This window comes from Tursiops truncatus, chromosome 16 (genome assembly GCF_011762595.2).
Source record: "Tursiops truncatus isolate mTurTru1 chromosome 16, mTurTru1.mat.Y, whole genome shotgun sequence".
NCBI classification, from domain to species: Eukaryota; Metazoa; Chordata; class Mammalia; order Artiodactyla; family Delphinidae; genus Tursiops; species Tursiops truncatus.
The window spans coordinates 51793396-51808992 of record NC_047049.1 but is presented as its reverse complement, the minus strand read 5'-3'; the positions used below and the strand labels follow the sequence as shown (position 1 = coordinate 51808992).

Below are 15597 nucleotides of genomic sequence, written 5' to 3'. Positions count from 1 at the left end.
ACTACTGTAGGACACAAACAAATGTTAGTTTCTAGTTTATACTTCTGAATCCAAATTCTTCACTCAGCACATTACCAGAGATGACTTTATAATGGAATAGACTGCCTCAACATAGCTCTACCTGCTCTGAGCCTGTTGTGTATGAAATATACTACCTTTCATTCTGTGCAGAAAAATGACATGGGTGGGGGAAGGTGTGCCACACTGTTCAGCTCACAGAGTATATCTGAAAGGTAGAGAGTGCACGCGGCCAGGTGTTCGGATTAGTAGTCCCTTGACTTCTGAGTCAGTGAATTGTAAGTAGGTAAAGCTAAAATCAGAGGGTAACGTTTTCCAGGCACTATCTGTGTAATCACATCAAACTTAATATGGTGCTTGCTAAGGCTGTGTTTTTATTTTCTCCATAAAAGCCCATATGTTTCGCAATCGGACCCCCAAATTTGAAACTCAGCATTTCATTTATTAGCTGTTTGACCTTGGGCAAGGTCTCACCAACACTCAAGTCTCTCATTTTTAGAAGGGGGGATAAGACATATTCCTCACAGCAAACCTCACAGAGGTTTGCTGTGAGGATTGAATGAGATAATATCTCTGAGATGTGTAGTATAACGTAGGCATAGAATACACACTTACTAAATGTTAATTACTAGTAAGCAGTGTGAGCTTTTCCAAGATTCTCATTAGATTTCTAGCCTTCATTTTTTATAGTGTTATGAGTTTTCATGTGTTTTCTCATTCCCAGCATGTGGGGTTGAGGTACTCTGTCTCGCATCAGTGGGCAGGTGGTGGTAGCGCCAAGCATGCTCTGAGCATCTGGCCTGGGGTTTCTGGTAGTGAAACCCAGGCATGTTGTTCTCTGCTGCACTCCATCTGAATTATAGTTCATGAACTGACATCCAAGACGCCTGTTAATAGGCAACATTTTGGTGTGAAATTGGGAAACACCATAGGAGAAAGAGCTTAAAATCCAAGTCTGCTCATGTGGCTTAATCATGTTGACCAAAAAGGCTCTGTGTATGGGGAAATTTTCTGATGGGCTTTAGAGCTGCTTTGACTTTAAAATTTGTACCCAAGGAAGGCTGTGTTTCTATCTGTCTTTGATTTGTTTTTAATATCGACAGTGAATCCCAAACTTGAAGAAAATGGTTTTAGCAAGCTCTTGTAATATATGTCCTTTGGGAAGTGGCTTCATCAGCTGGAGGGTGTAACAAAGAAATCTGGGTTTGAATCTCAGCTCCAAGCCTCCAGGATCCTACATGGTGATCCTGGGGCTACTGCTAATATTCAATGGGATCCAGCTTGATTATATCTAAAAATAGAGATTGCCTTCAGTCTTACCAGCCACAGAGCCCATCATGCCAGTATACAAATGTCATGGCTTTCTAATTCTGGCTGTCTGTAAGACTTGAGCACAAAGGTCTGCGTGGTCCTTCTCACTTGACCCATAACATATGCTACGGTGAACCGATTAGCACAGGCCCTTCCCTCTTCCTTCCGTTCATATCAGCCCCAGCAACAGTGATTCATCACAGTTATGGTACCAATAGTTGGGTTAAAAAGTGAAATTACCCCTCTCTTTAGTGCTTCTAGAATTTACCAAAATCAACAGGGAGTCTTCACCACAGGCCCCTAATGTGAAAGTTTCTGTACAGGAAAATCCATAAGCTGGGGTGACTTTTGTGTTAAATTACATTTTATGGCTCAAGAAAAGCTTTTCTTGGTTTTCACCACCATTATAAAGCACAGAAGATAATTTCAGATCCAGTTTACACAACAGATCACTTCGGGTTGATATGGGCTTTATGTTAGTGGCATGGAAATAGTTGCCTCTGCACACTGATATGTAGTGAAATAGGCTGTAAAAGGTAAGATCAATTTTCTATTAAAAGTAAAAAGGCTAGTAGAGCGGGAGACAGTGGGGGCTTTTCCCATTTGTCATTCAGGACCGTTTGACAGTTTTACATTTGCTGCGGAAAGTACCAACTGGTATGCCGCAGTGAAGCTTTAGGAAGTACGCACAGGTACGCAAACGCACATACACACCGACGCAGATAGTGCAGACCTACGTAAATGGGCACAAAAAAAACAACACAGTTGTCACGTACATGGACATGTATTCAAGCATGTGAACACAGACACAGCCACGTAGCAAAGACATGCACTTACAGATGGGAGGGCATTTATCAGATGATACCGTGAGACAGCCAAGAGTGGCAATGGCAGAGTCACACAAAATCAAGATGAAGGCTCATGCCTTTAGGAGCCCAGAGACCTAGAAACACTTAAGTAAATATATAGAGACACAAGTGTACTTGTGTGCAGACACACACAGTTACACACAAACAGAAAAAAAGCATACAAAGTGAGACCCAGAGACAAAGGCAGATAAACACAGAAAGATAAACATCGAGGTACGCATACCACAGATGTAACCCCACCACCTGTGCAGCTTGATGCTAAAAACATAAGCCCACGCTGACACCATATAGTTGTGGCCTCTGTACCTCTGGTTAACATTGTTTCAATTTTGTACTGAGTTCCTATTTCTGCGTGCCTGAAGTCTTTACTGAATTCTCCTTCTCCTTTATCTATTATATTAGGACTACTTTGAAGTTTAATTCCTCCCAAATTTTTCTTTTTTTTTTTTTTTTAGGTTTAATGACCTTAACTCAGATCCTCATGTTTCATCTAGAATATTATAGCACTCACCTTACTTCCCTGGTACCCATCTTGCTCCCCTCCAACTCATTCAGAATTACCATTTGTGGTACATCATGATTGAATACAAGAATTCCTTCTAGAACCAAAGAAAAACATAAGGTTTATTGAGCCCCTCCTACATGTTAAGTGTTATAGTATCTTTTAGTCACATTACTGTAAGCGCATTAATTCCATATCCCTCTTTTCAATCTTGGGTAATTTCTCTTTTCTCCCTTTATCCTTATATCTTTCCTGTCATTTAACTTTAACCCTGGTTTCTCTTTATGTACATGTTTTTCCCCATCCCTATAATTTTGCTCATCATTACACCAATGTTTCCTCCTTTAATAATTCTATAATTCTATTATGAATATCTGTTTGGCCCTTTGTCCTTGACAATGAAACTCCATTTCTTCTATTTCCCATTGAGTTTAGAGATCCCACCTGTCCTTCAGTGCCTCATTTATTTCCATTTAATGCCTTAATTAGTATTCTGTATACTCTTGAAGCTATAATAAGTAGTACAGAGCTTAGCACTTCATTTTTCTTTCCTTCCTTTACAGTATATCAGTTTCATCTCCCTGCCTGAATTACAGTCCTTCTGAATGCAGCATAAATTCCACTTTATCCTTATCCTTTCCATGCATGTTAAACCTCCAGCTTATTACTCTGATAGGCTTTGGTGTACTCTGCACCCTCATTCAGGGTCAGGGCCTTTTCAATTGATCACTTTCAATGCTCCACCTTCAGTCTCAACTAAGATTCCAAACTCCAGACCGGTATGTCTAATTTTACAACGCTTGAAGTCACCTTACGCCTGATGGACTGTTAATTTCAACTTACAAACACTAAAGGGGACAATCTCTTCCCATTATCTTTCTCTGAAACCCCACAACCCCTTCATTTTTTTTTTTTCTGATGGTGTTAATTGTTTTCCCATGCATCCAGTTATCCAAGTTAGAATGTCAGTCATTAGTTTTTACCTTCCTATCTCTCGATCCTTCCCTTCCCCAACATTTAGAACATGAAGAGATAACTTCATATTGCCTTTCTATCTATCACCACCTGCTGTCCTCTGCCTTTGAGCATTGCTCTGTCCCGTGCCCTCATCAGCGTGAGGACAGGCAAGTGGAGAAGACTGGCTTCTAGCTACTCTCTTGCTTCTAGTATGATTCCCCCAGGTGACCTCCCTGCTGGTGTCAGAATCGTTATTCTGTAATGAAAATCTGATCTTGTCATTTCTATGTAAAAAATCTTCAGTTGTTCAAGAGTGCCCTAAGTTAAAATCCAAACTCCTTCAGCAGGCAATGTCTGTTACAGCGTTGCCTCCTCTAGCTCTTTCAGTTGAGTGGTCTGGTCTCTTCCTCTTTATTTCTACCCAAATGGCCCCATATTCCTCTAAATGCTGACTGCATCACATCTCTGGGCATCAGTTAGCAATTTTCCCTTTGTTTAAATGCTATATTTATATTATGCTGTTGTGCCTGGGAAACTACCATATATCCTTCAAGACTCAGTTCTGAAGTTTTCCTAGACTTACCCTGGGAAAATGAAACATTCCCATAACACTTGATACAAAAAACCCGCCCGGGCTTTCCTGGTGGCGCAGTGGTTGGGAGTCCGCCTGCCTATGCGGGGTGGGGGCGGGTCGGGGGCGGGGCGCGGGTTCGTGCCCCGGTCCGAGAAGATCCCATGTGCCGCGGAGCGGCTGGTCCCGTGAACCACGGCCGCTGAGCCTGCGCGTCTGGAGCCTGTGCTCTGCAGCGGAAGAGGCCACGACGGTGAGAGGCCCGCGTACCGCAAAATAAACCAACAACTTCCAAAACAAACAAACAAACAAACAGAAAACGTCTAGGAGAGGTCATGTGGTTAGCTGTTCATATGTCTTTCTCCTTAATTGAACTGTGAATCCTCAAAAGAACAGATACTATATCTTATCCATCGTGGTCTTCCCAGTACAGTGTCCTGTACTTAGTGAAGGTAGTTGCTCAGTACCTTGGATAATTGCTTCTGTTAACTATCAGGCAGGAAAAAAAACGGCACCACAGACTCCAGTACATGTTTAAGTGGAGGGATAACTGTTTATTACATACCTAATATAAATGCTACATTTATAAATATAGCATTAATAAATGTAACATTAATGTTACATATGTATTGTTTCATTTAATTCTTACAACACCTGTATGATGTAATTGTGACTAAGCCCATTTTCCCAGGGCAGAAAACTGAGCTCCAGAGAAGTTAAGGATCTTCCCAGGTTAGGTCTGTTTACTTCGTTTTAGCCCAGGGCCCTCCATGCTCTCTCATCTCACTGGTCCAAAATGTGTTCGTAATGCATTATCTCTGTGTCCAACTTGGAAAACTCTTGATTAAACCGACATACATAAGTATCTTCCCTGCACTAGTTCTCAAAGCCCTTGATACTATAATGTCATTCTCCAAGTTTGACTATACCACACGGTACTTCCCAGATCTACTTGACCTCAGAACTCTTTCATGAGTTTCCCATGCAGAATGTACTTTGGGAAATGCAATATTATACCAAAATGCTGTCCTTAAATAACTTCTGGTGTTCTTAGTCTTTAGGGAGGCACTTCTCTTTTTCAATCCCTTTCAAGAGACTATATTTATCCCGACCCAACTCCTCATTCTGTTATACTTAGGTCAAGCAGAAATGGTTGGCATATGAATTCCTGGAATTCCAGAGACCTCACTACCTCTTATGTGCCTGTATTTGCCACCAGCTTCCTACTTATTTTTGTCCACACCTAGACACACTGGCTATGCCTCACAGAAAACATGTGCAAGGGAAGAAAATACTTGGATTGAGCCGACTGAACTCCATCCACACTGTCACTGTGACTGGCTTTCTGGTTGTGTTTGGTCTGGGGTGAGTGCTGTGGAGTTGCCTATACCTTCTGCACTTTACAGGACAAGTTTATTTATTTTTGTCTCCAGCTGAGAGCAGCAACCTGGCATTCCCTGAGCCCCATGGTAATTTCCCAGACTCAGTGATTCCTCTTTCTCTTGACCTGTTTCACAGCTGGTAGCAATGCTGCTGACCTGGATTTGCTCTCCTTAGCTCAAATGACATAGCAGCTCAGAAGATGCGTGCATTTGACAACACAAAACTCCATCCCTTTAAAGAATACACACATACACACACAAACACACACACACCCACCAGCTCTGAAGACAGAGGTGCCTCAGTTCTGGCTCCAGGACTCCAAATCTCAGCTCTACCACTTGCCAGCTTAGACAAATTAGTAAACCCCATAGCCTCACCTTTCCTTATCTGCACAATGATGATAATATTACCTACCTCACAGGGCTGTTGTAGATAGATCAGTGCCTGGAATATAGCAGTAATCATTTATTGTTTGCTCTGTTTATATTACTAGTATTTTTCAATTTTGTCTTTTATTGCTTTATATATTACACGTACTCATTTTTACTTTATCACAAAATAACTCTCAGGGCCAGAGAGCTTTTTTTTTTCACTGAAGGAAACCACTAAAAGAATAATCTATTGATCCTTTTTACAAAGAATTAGTCATTATCTGGAGAAATTAATCATAAACATAAGAAAATGTTACCAGTGTTACTTCATATTTTAATTATTTCTAAAAAATAAAAAACACTCGTAGACAAAGAAACTGAATTTTAGGTAAGTCCATTAACACTAATGTTTAAAAGCTTACATGTTGAGTAAGTGCAACCAACAATATATGAAAAAAATGTTTTGGGTGTGTGTATTATTGAGAGTATAATCTAACTAAGCTAGTGGATCTCAAACTTTTTGGTCACAGGAATCCTTTATATTCATCAAAATTATTGAAGACTCTGCAGGAGTCTTCAGTGAGCCATATCTTTCAATATCGATGATATTAAAAATTAAAATGAGAAACTAACACATTGTAAATCAACTATATTTCAATAAAAAATAAAATGAGAAGACAAAAATATTTGATTGATTAATTTTGGAAATAAAAAGAAAACCATTGCATGCTAATATAAATTATATTCTTAGTGACAAATAAATTATTTTCCAAAACAAAAAAAGTGAGAAAAGTGGCATTCCTTTATATAATGTTTTTTTTTTTTTTTGTGGTACGCGGGCCTCTCACTGTAGCAGCCTCTCCCGTTGCGGAGCACAGGCTCCGGACGCGCAGGCTCGGCGGCCATGGCTCACGGGCCCAGCCGCTCCGCGGCATGTGGGATCCTCGCGGACCGGGGCACGAACCCATGTCCCCTGCATCGGCAGGCGGACTCTCAACCATTGCGCCACCAGGGAAGCCCTAATTTTTTTTATTGTAGTAAAAAAAAAAACACATAATGTGAGATCTACCATCTTAACACATTTTTAAGGATACAGTGCAGTATTGTTAACTCTAAGCGCAATGTAGAATTTTTTCATCTTGCGTAAATGAGATTTTATCCCGTTGAACAGCAGCTCCCTATGTTCCCACCCCCCAACAATCATTCTGTTTTGTATTTCAATGAGTTTGACTGCTGTGGATACCTCATATAAACGGAATCATGTAGTGTTTGTTTTTCTGTGACTGACTTATTTCAGTTAGCATCATGTCCTCAAAGGTCCATCCGTGTTGTAGTATATGGCAGGATTTCCTTTCATTTTACTGCTGAATGATATTCCATTATATGGATATACCATATTTTCTTTATTTATTCATCAGTGGACATTTAGGTTATTTAGACTTCTTTGCTGTTGTGAATAATGCTGCAGTGAACATGTGAGTGCAAATATCTTTTTCCAAGATCCAGTTTTCAGTTTTTTTGGATATATACCCAAAGGTGGGATTTCTTGATCTTATGGTAGTTCTATTTTTAATTTTTTGAGGAACCTCCATACTGTCTTCCATAGTGTCCACGCCATTTTACATTCCTACCAACAGTGCACAAGTGTTCTAATTTCTCCACATCCTCCTCATCAACACACTTGTTACTTTCTGGATTTATTTTGTCTGCTTTTTTTTTTTTTTTTTTTTTTTATACGCGGGCCTCTCACTGTTGTGGCTTCTCCCGTTGCGGAGCACAGGTTCCGGACGCGCAGGCTCAGCCGCCATGGCTCACGGGCCCAGCCACTCCACGTCATGTGGGATCCTCCGGGACCGGGGCACGAACCTGTGTCCCCTGCATCGGCAGGCGGACGGACTCTCAACCACTGCGCCACCAGGGAAGCCCTATTTTGTCTGCTTTTTGTTTTTTGTCTTTATTTTTGTTTTATAATGGCCATCCTAACAGGTGTGAAGTGATATCTTATTGTGGTTTTGAATTACGTTTATCTGATAATTAGTGATGTTGAGCATCTTTTCATATACCCGTTAGCCATTTGTAAATCTCCTTTGGAGAAATGTCTATTCAAGTCATTTGCTCATTTTTTAATTGGGTTATTTGGAGTTTTTTACTACTGAGTTATAAAAGTTCCTTATATATTATGAATATGGCTCTCTTATCGGATATGTGATTTGAAATATTTTCTCCCATTCTATAGTTTGCCTTCTCAGTGTTAATTTTTCCTTTACTGTGCAGAAGCTTTTTAGTTTGATGTAGTCCCACTTGTCTATTTTTGCTTTTATTGCCTATTCTTTTCATGTCATATTCAAGAAGTCATTATCAAAAGCAATGTTTTGAATGTTGTCCCCTATTTTCTTCTACAGGTTTTATAGTTTCAGGTCTTACATAAAAGTCTAACTCATTTTGAGTTCATATTTGTGAGTATATGATAGGGGTCCAGTTTCATTCTTCTGCATGTGGATATCCAGTTTTCCCGACACACTTTGCTGAAGAGACTATCCTTTTCCCATTGTGTATTCTTGGCACCCATATTGAAGATCAGTTGACTGTACATGTGTGTGTTTATTTCTGGGTTCTCTATTTTGTTCCATTGATTTATATATCTATCTTTTTACCAGTACCCATATTATTTTGATTACTCTAGCTTTGTAATATGTTTTGAAATCAGAAGGTGTGAAGTCTCCAGCTTTACTTTTCTTTCTCATCATTGTTTCGGTTATTTGTGATCCTTTGTCATTCCATATGAATTTTAGGATTTTTTTTCTATTTCTGTAAAAATTGCCATTGGCTTTTGATAGGGATTGCATTGATTCTTTAGATTGTTTTGGTAGTTATGGACATTTTAACAATGTTAAGTCTTCCAATCCATGAAAATAGGATGTCTTTCCACTGATGTATATCACCTTTAATTTCTTTCAGTAGTGTTTCGTAGTTCTTAGTGTAGAAGTCTTTTGCCTTATAGTGAAGTTTATTCCTAAACTTCAATCTTTTTGATGCTTTTATTAGTGGGGTTGTTTTCCTAAATTTCTTTTTGGATTGGTCATTGTTAATGTATAGAAACATGTTTGATTTTTGTATTTTGATTATATATTCTACAACTTTGCTGAATTTTGTTTATTAGTTCTAGCAGTTTTTGTTTGGACATGTCATGGTTTTCTACATATAAGATGATGTCATCTGCAAACAGATAATTTTACTTCTTCCTTTCTGATTTGGATACCTTTTATTTCCTTTTCTTGCCTAATTGCTCTGACTAGAACTTGCAGTGCTGTATTGAATAGAAGCAGTGAGAATGGGCATCTTTGCCTTTTCCTGATCTCAGAGGAAAAGATTTCAGTTCTTCACCGCTGAGTATGATGTTAGTGGTGGGCTTGTCATATATGGCCTTTATTATGCTGAGGTAATTCCCTTCTATTCCTAGTTTGTTGAGTGTGAGTGTTTTGCTTTTTGTTTTCCATAAAAGGGTGTTGAATTTTGTCAATTACTTTTTCTGCATCTACGGAGATGACTATTGATTTTCATTCTTTGTACTTGTGATGTGGGGTTTCACATTGATTAATTTTGTATGTTGAGTCATCCTTGTATCATGGGGATAAATCCCACTTGGTTGTGCAGTGTGATCCTTTTAATGTACTACTGAATTCAGTTTGCTAGAATTTTGTTGAGTATTTTTACATATATATTTATGAGGGATATTGGCCTGCAGTTTTCTTTTGTTGTAGTATCTTTTTTTGGCATTGGTATCAGGGTAATGCTGGTCTAATAAAAAATGAGTTTGGAAGTGTTCCCTCCTCTTCAATTTTCTATAAGAGTTTGAGGAGGATTTGGTGTTAGTTTTTCACTAAATATTTTGTAGAATTCACCAGTGAAGCCATATGGCTTTGAGCTTTTCTTTCTTAGGAGGTTTTTGATGACTCATTCAATCTTCTTACTAGTTATACATCTGTTCAGATTTTTATTTCTTTGTGATTCAATCATGGTAGGTTTTTTTTTCTAGAAGTTTTTCCATTTCTTCTAGTTTATACAGTTTGTTGGTATATAATTGTTCTTTTATTTTGGTGGCATTGGTAGTGTCTAATCTTTCATTTCTGATTTTATTTGAGTCTTCTCTATCTTAATCTAGGGAAAGCTTTGTCAGGTTTTTTGATCTTTTCAAAAATGTTAGTTTTACTTATTTTATATTCTCTATTTTATTTATTTCTACTCTAATCTTTATTATTTCCTTTCTCCTACTAACTTTGAGCTTGGCTTCCTAATTTTTTTTCTAGTTCCCTGAGGTGCAGAGTTAAGTTGTTTATCTGAGATCTTTCTTCTTCTTTATTGTAGATGTTATTGCTGTAAATTCCTTGCTCAGTACAGTACAGATTTTGCTTCATCCTGTAAGTTTTGCTGTGTTGTGTTTCAATTTTCTTTTGTCTCAAGGTATATTTTGATTTCATTTTTTATTTCTTCTTTGACCCATTGGTTGTTTAACAGTATACTGTTAAATTTCCACATATTTGTGAATTTTTCAGTTTTCCTTATATACTGATTTTTAGTTTCACTACATGTGGTTGGAAAAGATACTTGGCATGGTTTTACTCTTATTAAATTTGTTAAGATTTGTTTTTTTTACTTAATATGTGATATATCCTAGACAATGTTCTGTGTGTCCTTGAGAAGGACCTGTATTTTGCTGCTCTTGGGTGGAAAGATCAGTATATGTCTGTTTGGTCTATAGTGTTGGTCAAATCATCAGTTTCCTTATTGATTTTCTGTCTGGATGTTCTGTACATCATTAAAAAGCAGGGTATTGAAATCTATTATTTTTGTGTTGTCTAATTCTTCTTTCAATTCTGTCAATAATTTTGTCATATATTTAGATGCTCTCATGTTGGAGGCATATGTATTTATAATTGTTATTTAATCCTCATGAGTTGAACCTTTTATCCTTATATATTGTCCCTTTGTTCTTCTGAGAGTTTTTGACTTAAAGTCTATTTTGTCTGATATAAGTATGGAGACCTCTGCTCTTTTTCGGAAACCATTTGCATGGAATATCTTTTTCCATCCTTTTACTTTCAAACTATATATATCCTGAAGTCTAAAATAAGCTTCTTATAGACAGCATAGAATTGGATCTTGCTCTTTTTTGTTTTTATCCATTCAGCCACTTTATGTCTTTTAATTGGGAAGATTCATCCATTTACATTTAAAATAATTGTTGTTAGGGAAGGACTTACTATTGACATTTAGTTGTTTTCTCTCTGTCTTGTAGCTCTTTTGTCTCTCTTTTCCTCTCTTGCTCTCTTCTTTTCCTTTGTGTTTCATTGAGTTTTTTTATTGAGGTATAATTGAACTATAACATTACATTAGTTTCAGGTATACAGTACAATACTTTGATATTCATATATGTTGTGAAATGATTACCAATAAGTCTAGTTAACGTCTGTCATGTTACATAATTACAGAAAAAATTTATTTGTCTTGTGATGAGAACTTTTAAGATCTAGCCTCTTAGCAACTTTCAAATATGCAATACAGTGTCATTAACTATAGTCACCATGCTGTACATTGCAATGACTTATTTATTTCATAACTGGAGGTTTATAACTTTTGACCTCCTTTATCTGTTTTACACCCCCCCAACCTCCCACTTCTGGCAAGCACCCAAATGTTCTCTGTATCTATGAACTTGTTTTATTATTTATTTATTTATTTTAGGATTCCACTTATAAGTGAGATTATATGGTATTTGTCTTACTCTGACTTGTTCCACTTAGCATAATGCCCCCAAGGTCCATCCATGTTGTCATAAATGGCAAGATTTCATTCTTTTTTATGGATGAACACTATTCAATTGTGTCTATATATTTTCTTTATCCATTCATCCATCCATGGACACTTAGGTTGTTTCCATATCTTGGCTATTGTAAATAATGCTGCAGTGAACATGTATCTTTTGATTTAATATTTTCATTTTATTGAGATAAAAGGAATTGCTGGATCATATGGTAGGCCTATTTTTAATTTTTTGAGGAACCTTCGTACTATATTCCATAGTGGCTGCACTAATTTACATTCCACCAACAGTGTTCAAGAGGTCCCTTTTTCTACATCCTCACCAACACTTGTTGTTTCTTGTCTTTTTGATAATAGCCATTTTAACAGGCATGAGGTGATATCCCACGGTGGGTTCTTTTTTGAGGCATGCGGGATCTCTTCGCTATGGCATGCGGTCTGCTTGGATTTCTCTCTAGTTGCGGTGCACGAGCTTCTCTCTAGTTGTGGTGTGTGGGTTTTCTCTCTCTAGTTGTGGCACGCAGGCTCCAGAGCATGTGGGCTCTGTAGTTTTTGGCACATGGGCTCTCTCGTAGAGGCGCATGAGGTCAATAGTTGTGGCACACGGGCTTAGTTGCCCTGCAGCATGTGGGCTCTTAGTTCCCCAACCAGGGATTGAACCCACGTCCCCTGAATTGGAAGGTGGATTCTTTACTACTGGACCCCCAGGGACATTCCACCAATTACCTTCTTTTGTATTGTGTATCCATTAACATATTTCAATATAGTTAGCTTTATCTTTTGTCTTTTAACTTCTATGCCAAAATTAAAAGTGATTTATACATCCCTGTTACAGTATTACAGTATTTTGTATTTGTCCTTGTATTTAAATTTACTTGCAAACTTTATATTGATACTTCCATGTATGCTTTCATGTTGCTGTTTAGTGTCCTTTGTTCTAACTTGAAGGACTCCCTTTAGCACTCTTATAAAGTAGGTCTAGTTGTGATGAACTTCCTTAGCCTTTCTCTCTCTCTCTCTCTCTCTCTCTTTCTTTCTTTTATTGGCCAGCCATGGTATTTTCAGTCGGCAGTTTTGTTTTTTGTTTTTTGTTTTAGCATTTTGAAGATATTATCCTACTTCCTTCTGACCTGAAACTTTCTGCTGAGAAATCCTTTCATAGTTTTATGTGGTTCCCTTGCACATGACAAATTTCTTTTCTTTTGTTACTTTCAAAATTCTCTCTTTGTTTCTGACATTTGGCAATTTGTAAATTGTCTCAGTGTGGATTTTTTTGTATCTTAATTGTGATTTATTTTTAGGCTTCTGGAATCTGGATGTCTGTTTCCTTTCCAGATTTGGGAAGTTTTTAGCCATTATTTAAATAAACTTCCTGCACCTTTCTCTCTGTCTTTTCCTTCTGGGACTAATAAACAAACTATGGGAATCCTTATAGGATTTAGGTTTTCTTCACTCATTTTTATTTATATTTATTTATTTTGCCCCTCTGGATAATTTCAAATGACTTGCTTTTGAGTTCTCTGATTCTTTCCTTTGTTCAGGTCTGCTGTTGAACTCCTCTAGTTAATTTTTCAGTTCAGTTACTGTAATCCTCAGCCCCCCAATTTCTCTTTGATTCTTTTAAAATATTTTTTCTTTGCTGAAATTATCATTTTGTTTATTCATCATTTTCCTGAGCTCACTGAGCATCTGTATGACTGTTGTTCTGAATTCCTTGTCAGGTAATTCATATATCTCATTTTTTTGTAGGATCAGTTTCTACAGATTTATATTGTTCCTTTGCCTGGGCCATTTTCCTTTGCTTCTTTACATTCTTTGTCACTTTGTGTTGATATCTGCACATTTGAAAAAGCAACCACTTCTCTTCCTTTATGTACTAGCTTCTTCCAGGGGGAGACCTTCACCAATCAGCCTGCCTAGAGCTTCTGAGAGCTTTTCAAGCCTTTTATGTGGATGTATCTTCCCTGGATTTGTGCGTGAAGATTCCTAGTTAGAGGGATTTGCTGGTTGCTTATTTCAGGAGCTTATAATCCCTGTTCCCTGTGGTGTCTGTCTGCTGTACCATGGGTCTTCTCAGTCAGCAGCACACTGCTCAGCTCTTTTAAGCTCTCAGCAGCCTCCAGGCATCTGGAGTGCCATCTGTGCTCTGAGACAGGTGAGGTAGCAGCCACTCCTCAGGCAGGCTCCCCTGATCCTCCCATGAAAGTCAGAATGTTGGACATACGGTCCAGTCTTCTCTTTCCCTCCCCAGGAAGAAGCCAGGAGCTGGTAGTTTCCTCCCAATCATGTGATACTATGCCAGGGAGAGGGACTATGTCAAGAAGGTGCCGCAGATTTTCCTGTTGGTTTCACTGTAGCTGGTTCTGTGCAGTCTGGGTAGCAGGAGCTTCATAACTGTTTCCCAGATTTCTCACAAAGGATATTGGTCTGTGTATTGTTTCTGAATAAGTATCTCTGTGGGACGAAGGAAGATCTGGGGCTTCCTATTCCACCATCTTGCTAGCCTGCTATGGTATTGCTCTCTCTTTTTGTGAATCCCTTCAACGTCTGCCTTAGTAGAAGACACCTAGATTCTTATATCTGCTTCTGTAATCAATCCCTTGTCTTATGTTGGGCTGGTGGAAGTATATGAGGAAAACTTACCTCATGCAAATACGCGTTTGGAAAAAGAAGGATTATTTTTGTGGCCAAATCAAACGATTTTGCATGTTTTTTTACTAGACACCAAATCAAACGATTTTGCATGTTTTTTTATTAGACACCCTAACTCAACAGGTAGTAGTTCTTAACATTAATGGCAATGTGAAATCTGAAAGTATATAAACTTTCATATGCCATGACATTAAAATCCATTGATCAGTACTCTGCTGTGAATGAGTCTTTTACCTGCACATCATTCCATGACATCATGTATCGTTCATTTGGAAAATATTACTTTATTGAGTTAAGTAGATCTTCTAAATATTGACTCATGATTATATAATACTATGAAAAATTTTAAAATTGATCTGACCACCAATCACGTCAGGAATGTCTTATGATGGCAAACTCATGGTGGTGAATACAAGTTTTCCAAAATTCTAATTTTCACTTGATTGCTTGAATTTTATCGTTAGCAACAACTAATGATTAACATAGTCTCAGTTGTTTTCTCTGGAATGACAGGTTCACTTCATTGTTTCTTGAGAAAGTATCTGATATATATCCTAGTTTGAAAAACCTTATTCTGTCCATCAAACACTCTGTCAAGTAAAATAGTGTCATGTGAAAAACGTAGCTAGTTCAGTTTGTAACTCAATTGCATAAGTACTTTTGAGACAACAGTCGCAATTCTGTATCTATTAGAAGTGTTTTGTGCATAACTCTCATTTTATTACATAGAATATTTAAAAGATTTATACTCAGTAGTTGAGATTTATTAAAATTAAGGCTTATTGCCCTACATCAAGGACATTCTTAAATGGAAATGGCATTCCCCCGAAAAGAACATAGCTTTAAAGAATATGATGAATATTAATACAAATGGCTGTTGCTGCCTTGATTTCTACTAGGCAGGCAGCATTTTTATCAAACGTTGCTTTTACATTATCCGTAAAAATGTCAAGACAGTGAAAAGGAGAAGTTACATCTCAGCATTATTATGGGAATAGTTTTAACCTCACAGAGTCCCTAAAAGGTTCCCTGCAGACCACACTTTGAGAACTGCTAGTTTGAGCTGCTATAACAAATATACCCAAGAATACAGAGGATTGAATAAGATAAAAGTTTATTCACTCACTGAACTTCTTAGAGCAG

General features: G+C 37.8%; 1 protein-coding gene across 2 annotated transcripts in view; it reads left to right on the top strand.

The window, feature by feature from the left end:
- The window catches only part of NRG3 (neuregulin 3), a 1063293-nt gene that overhangs the window by 300167 nt on the left and 747529 nt on the right, over window positions 1-15597 (top strand). The gene's annotated exons all lie outside the window — the stretch shown is intronic.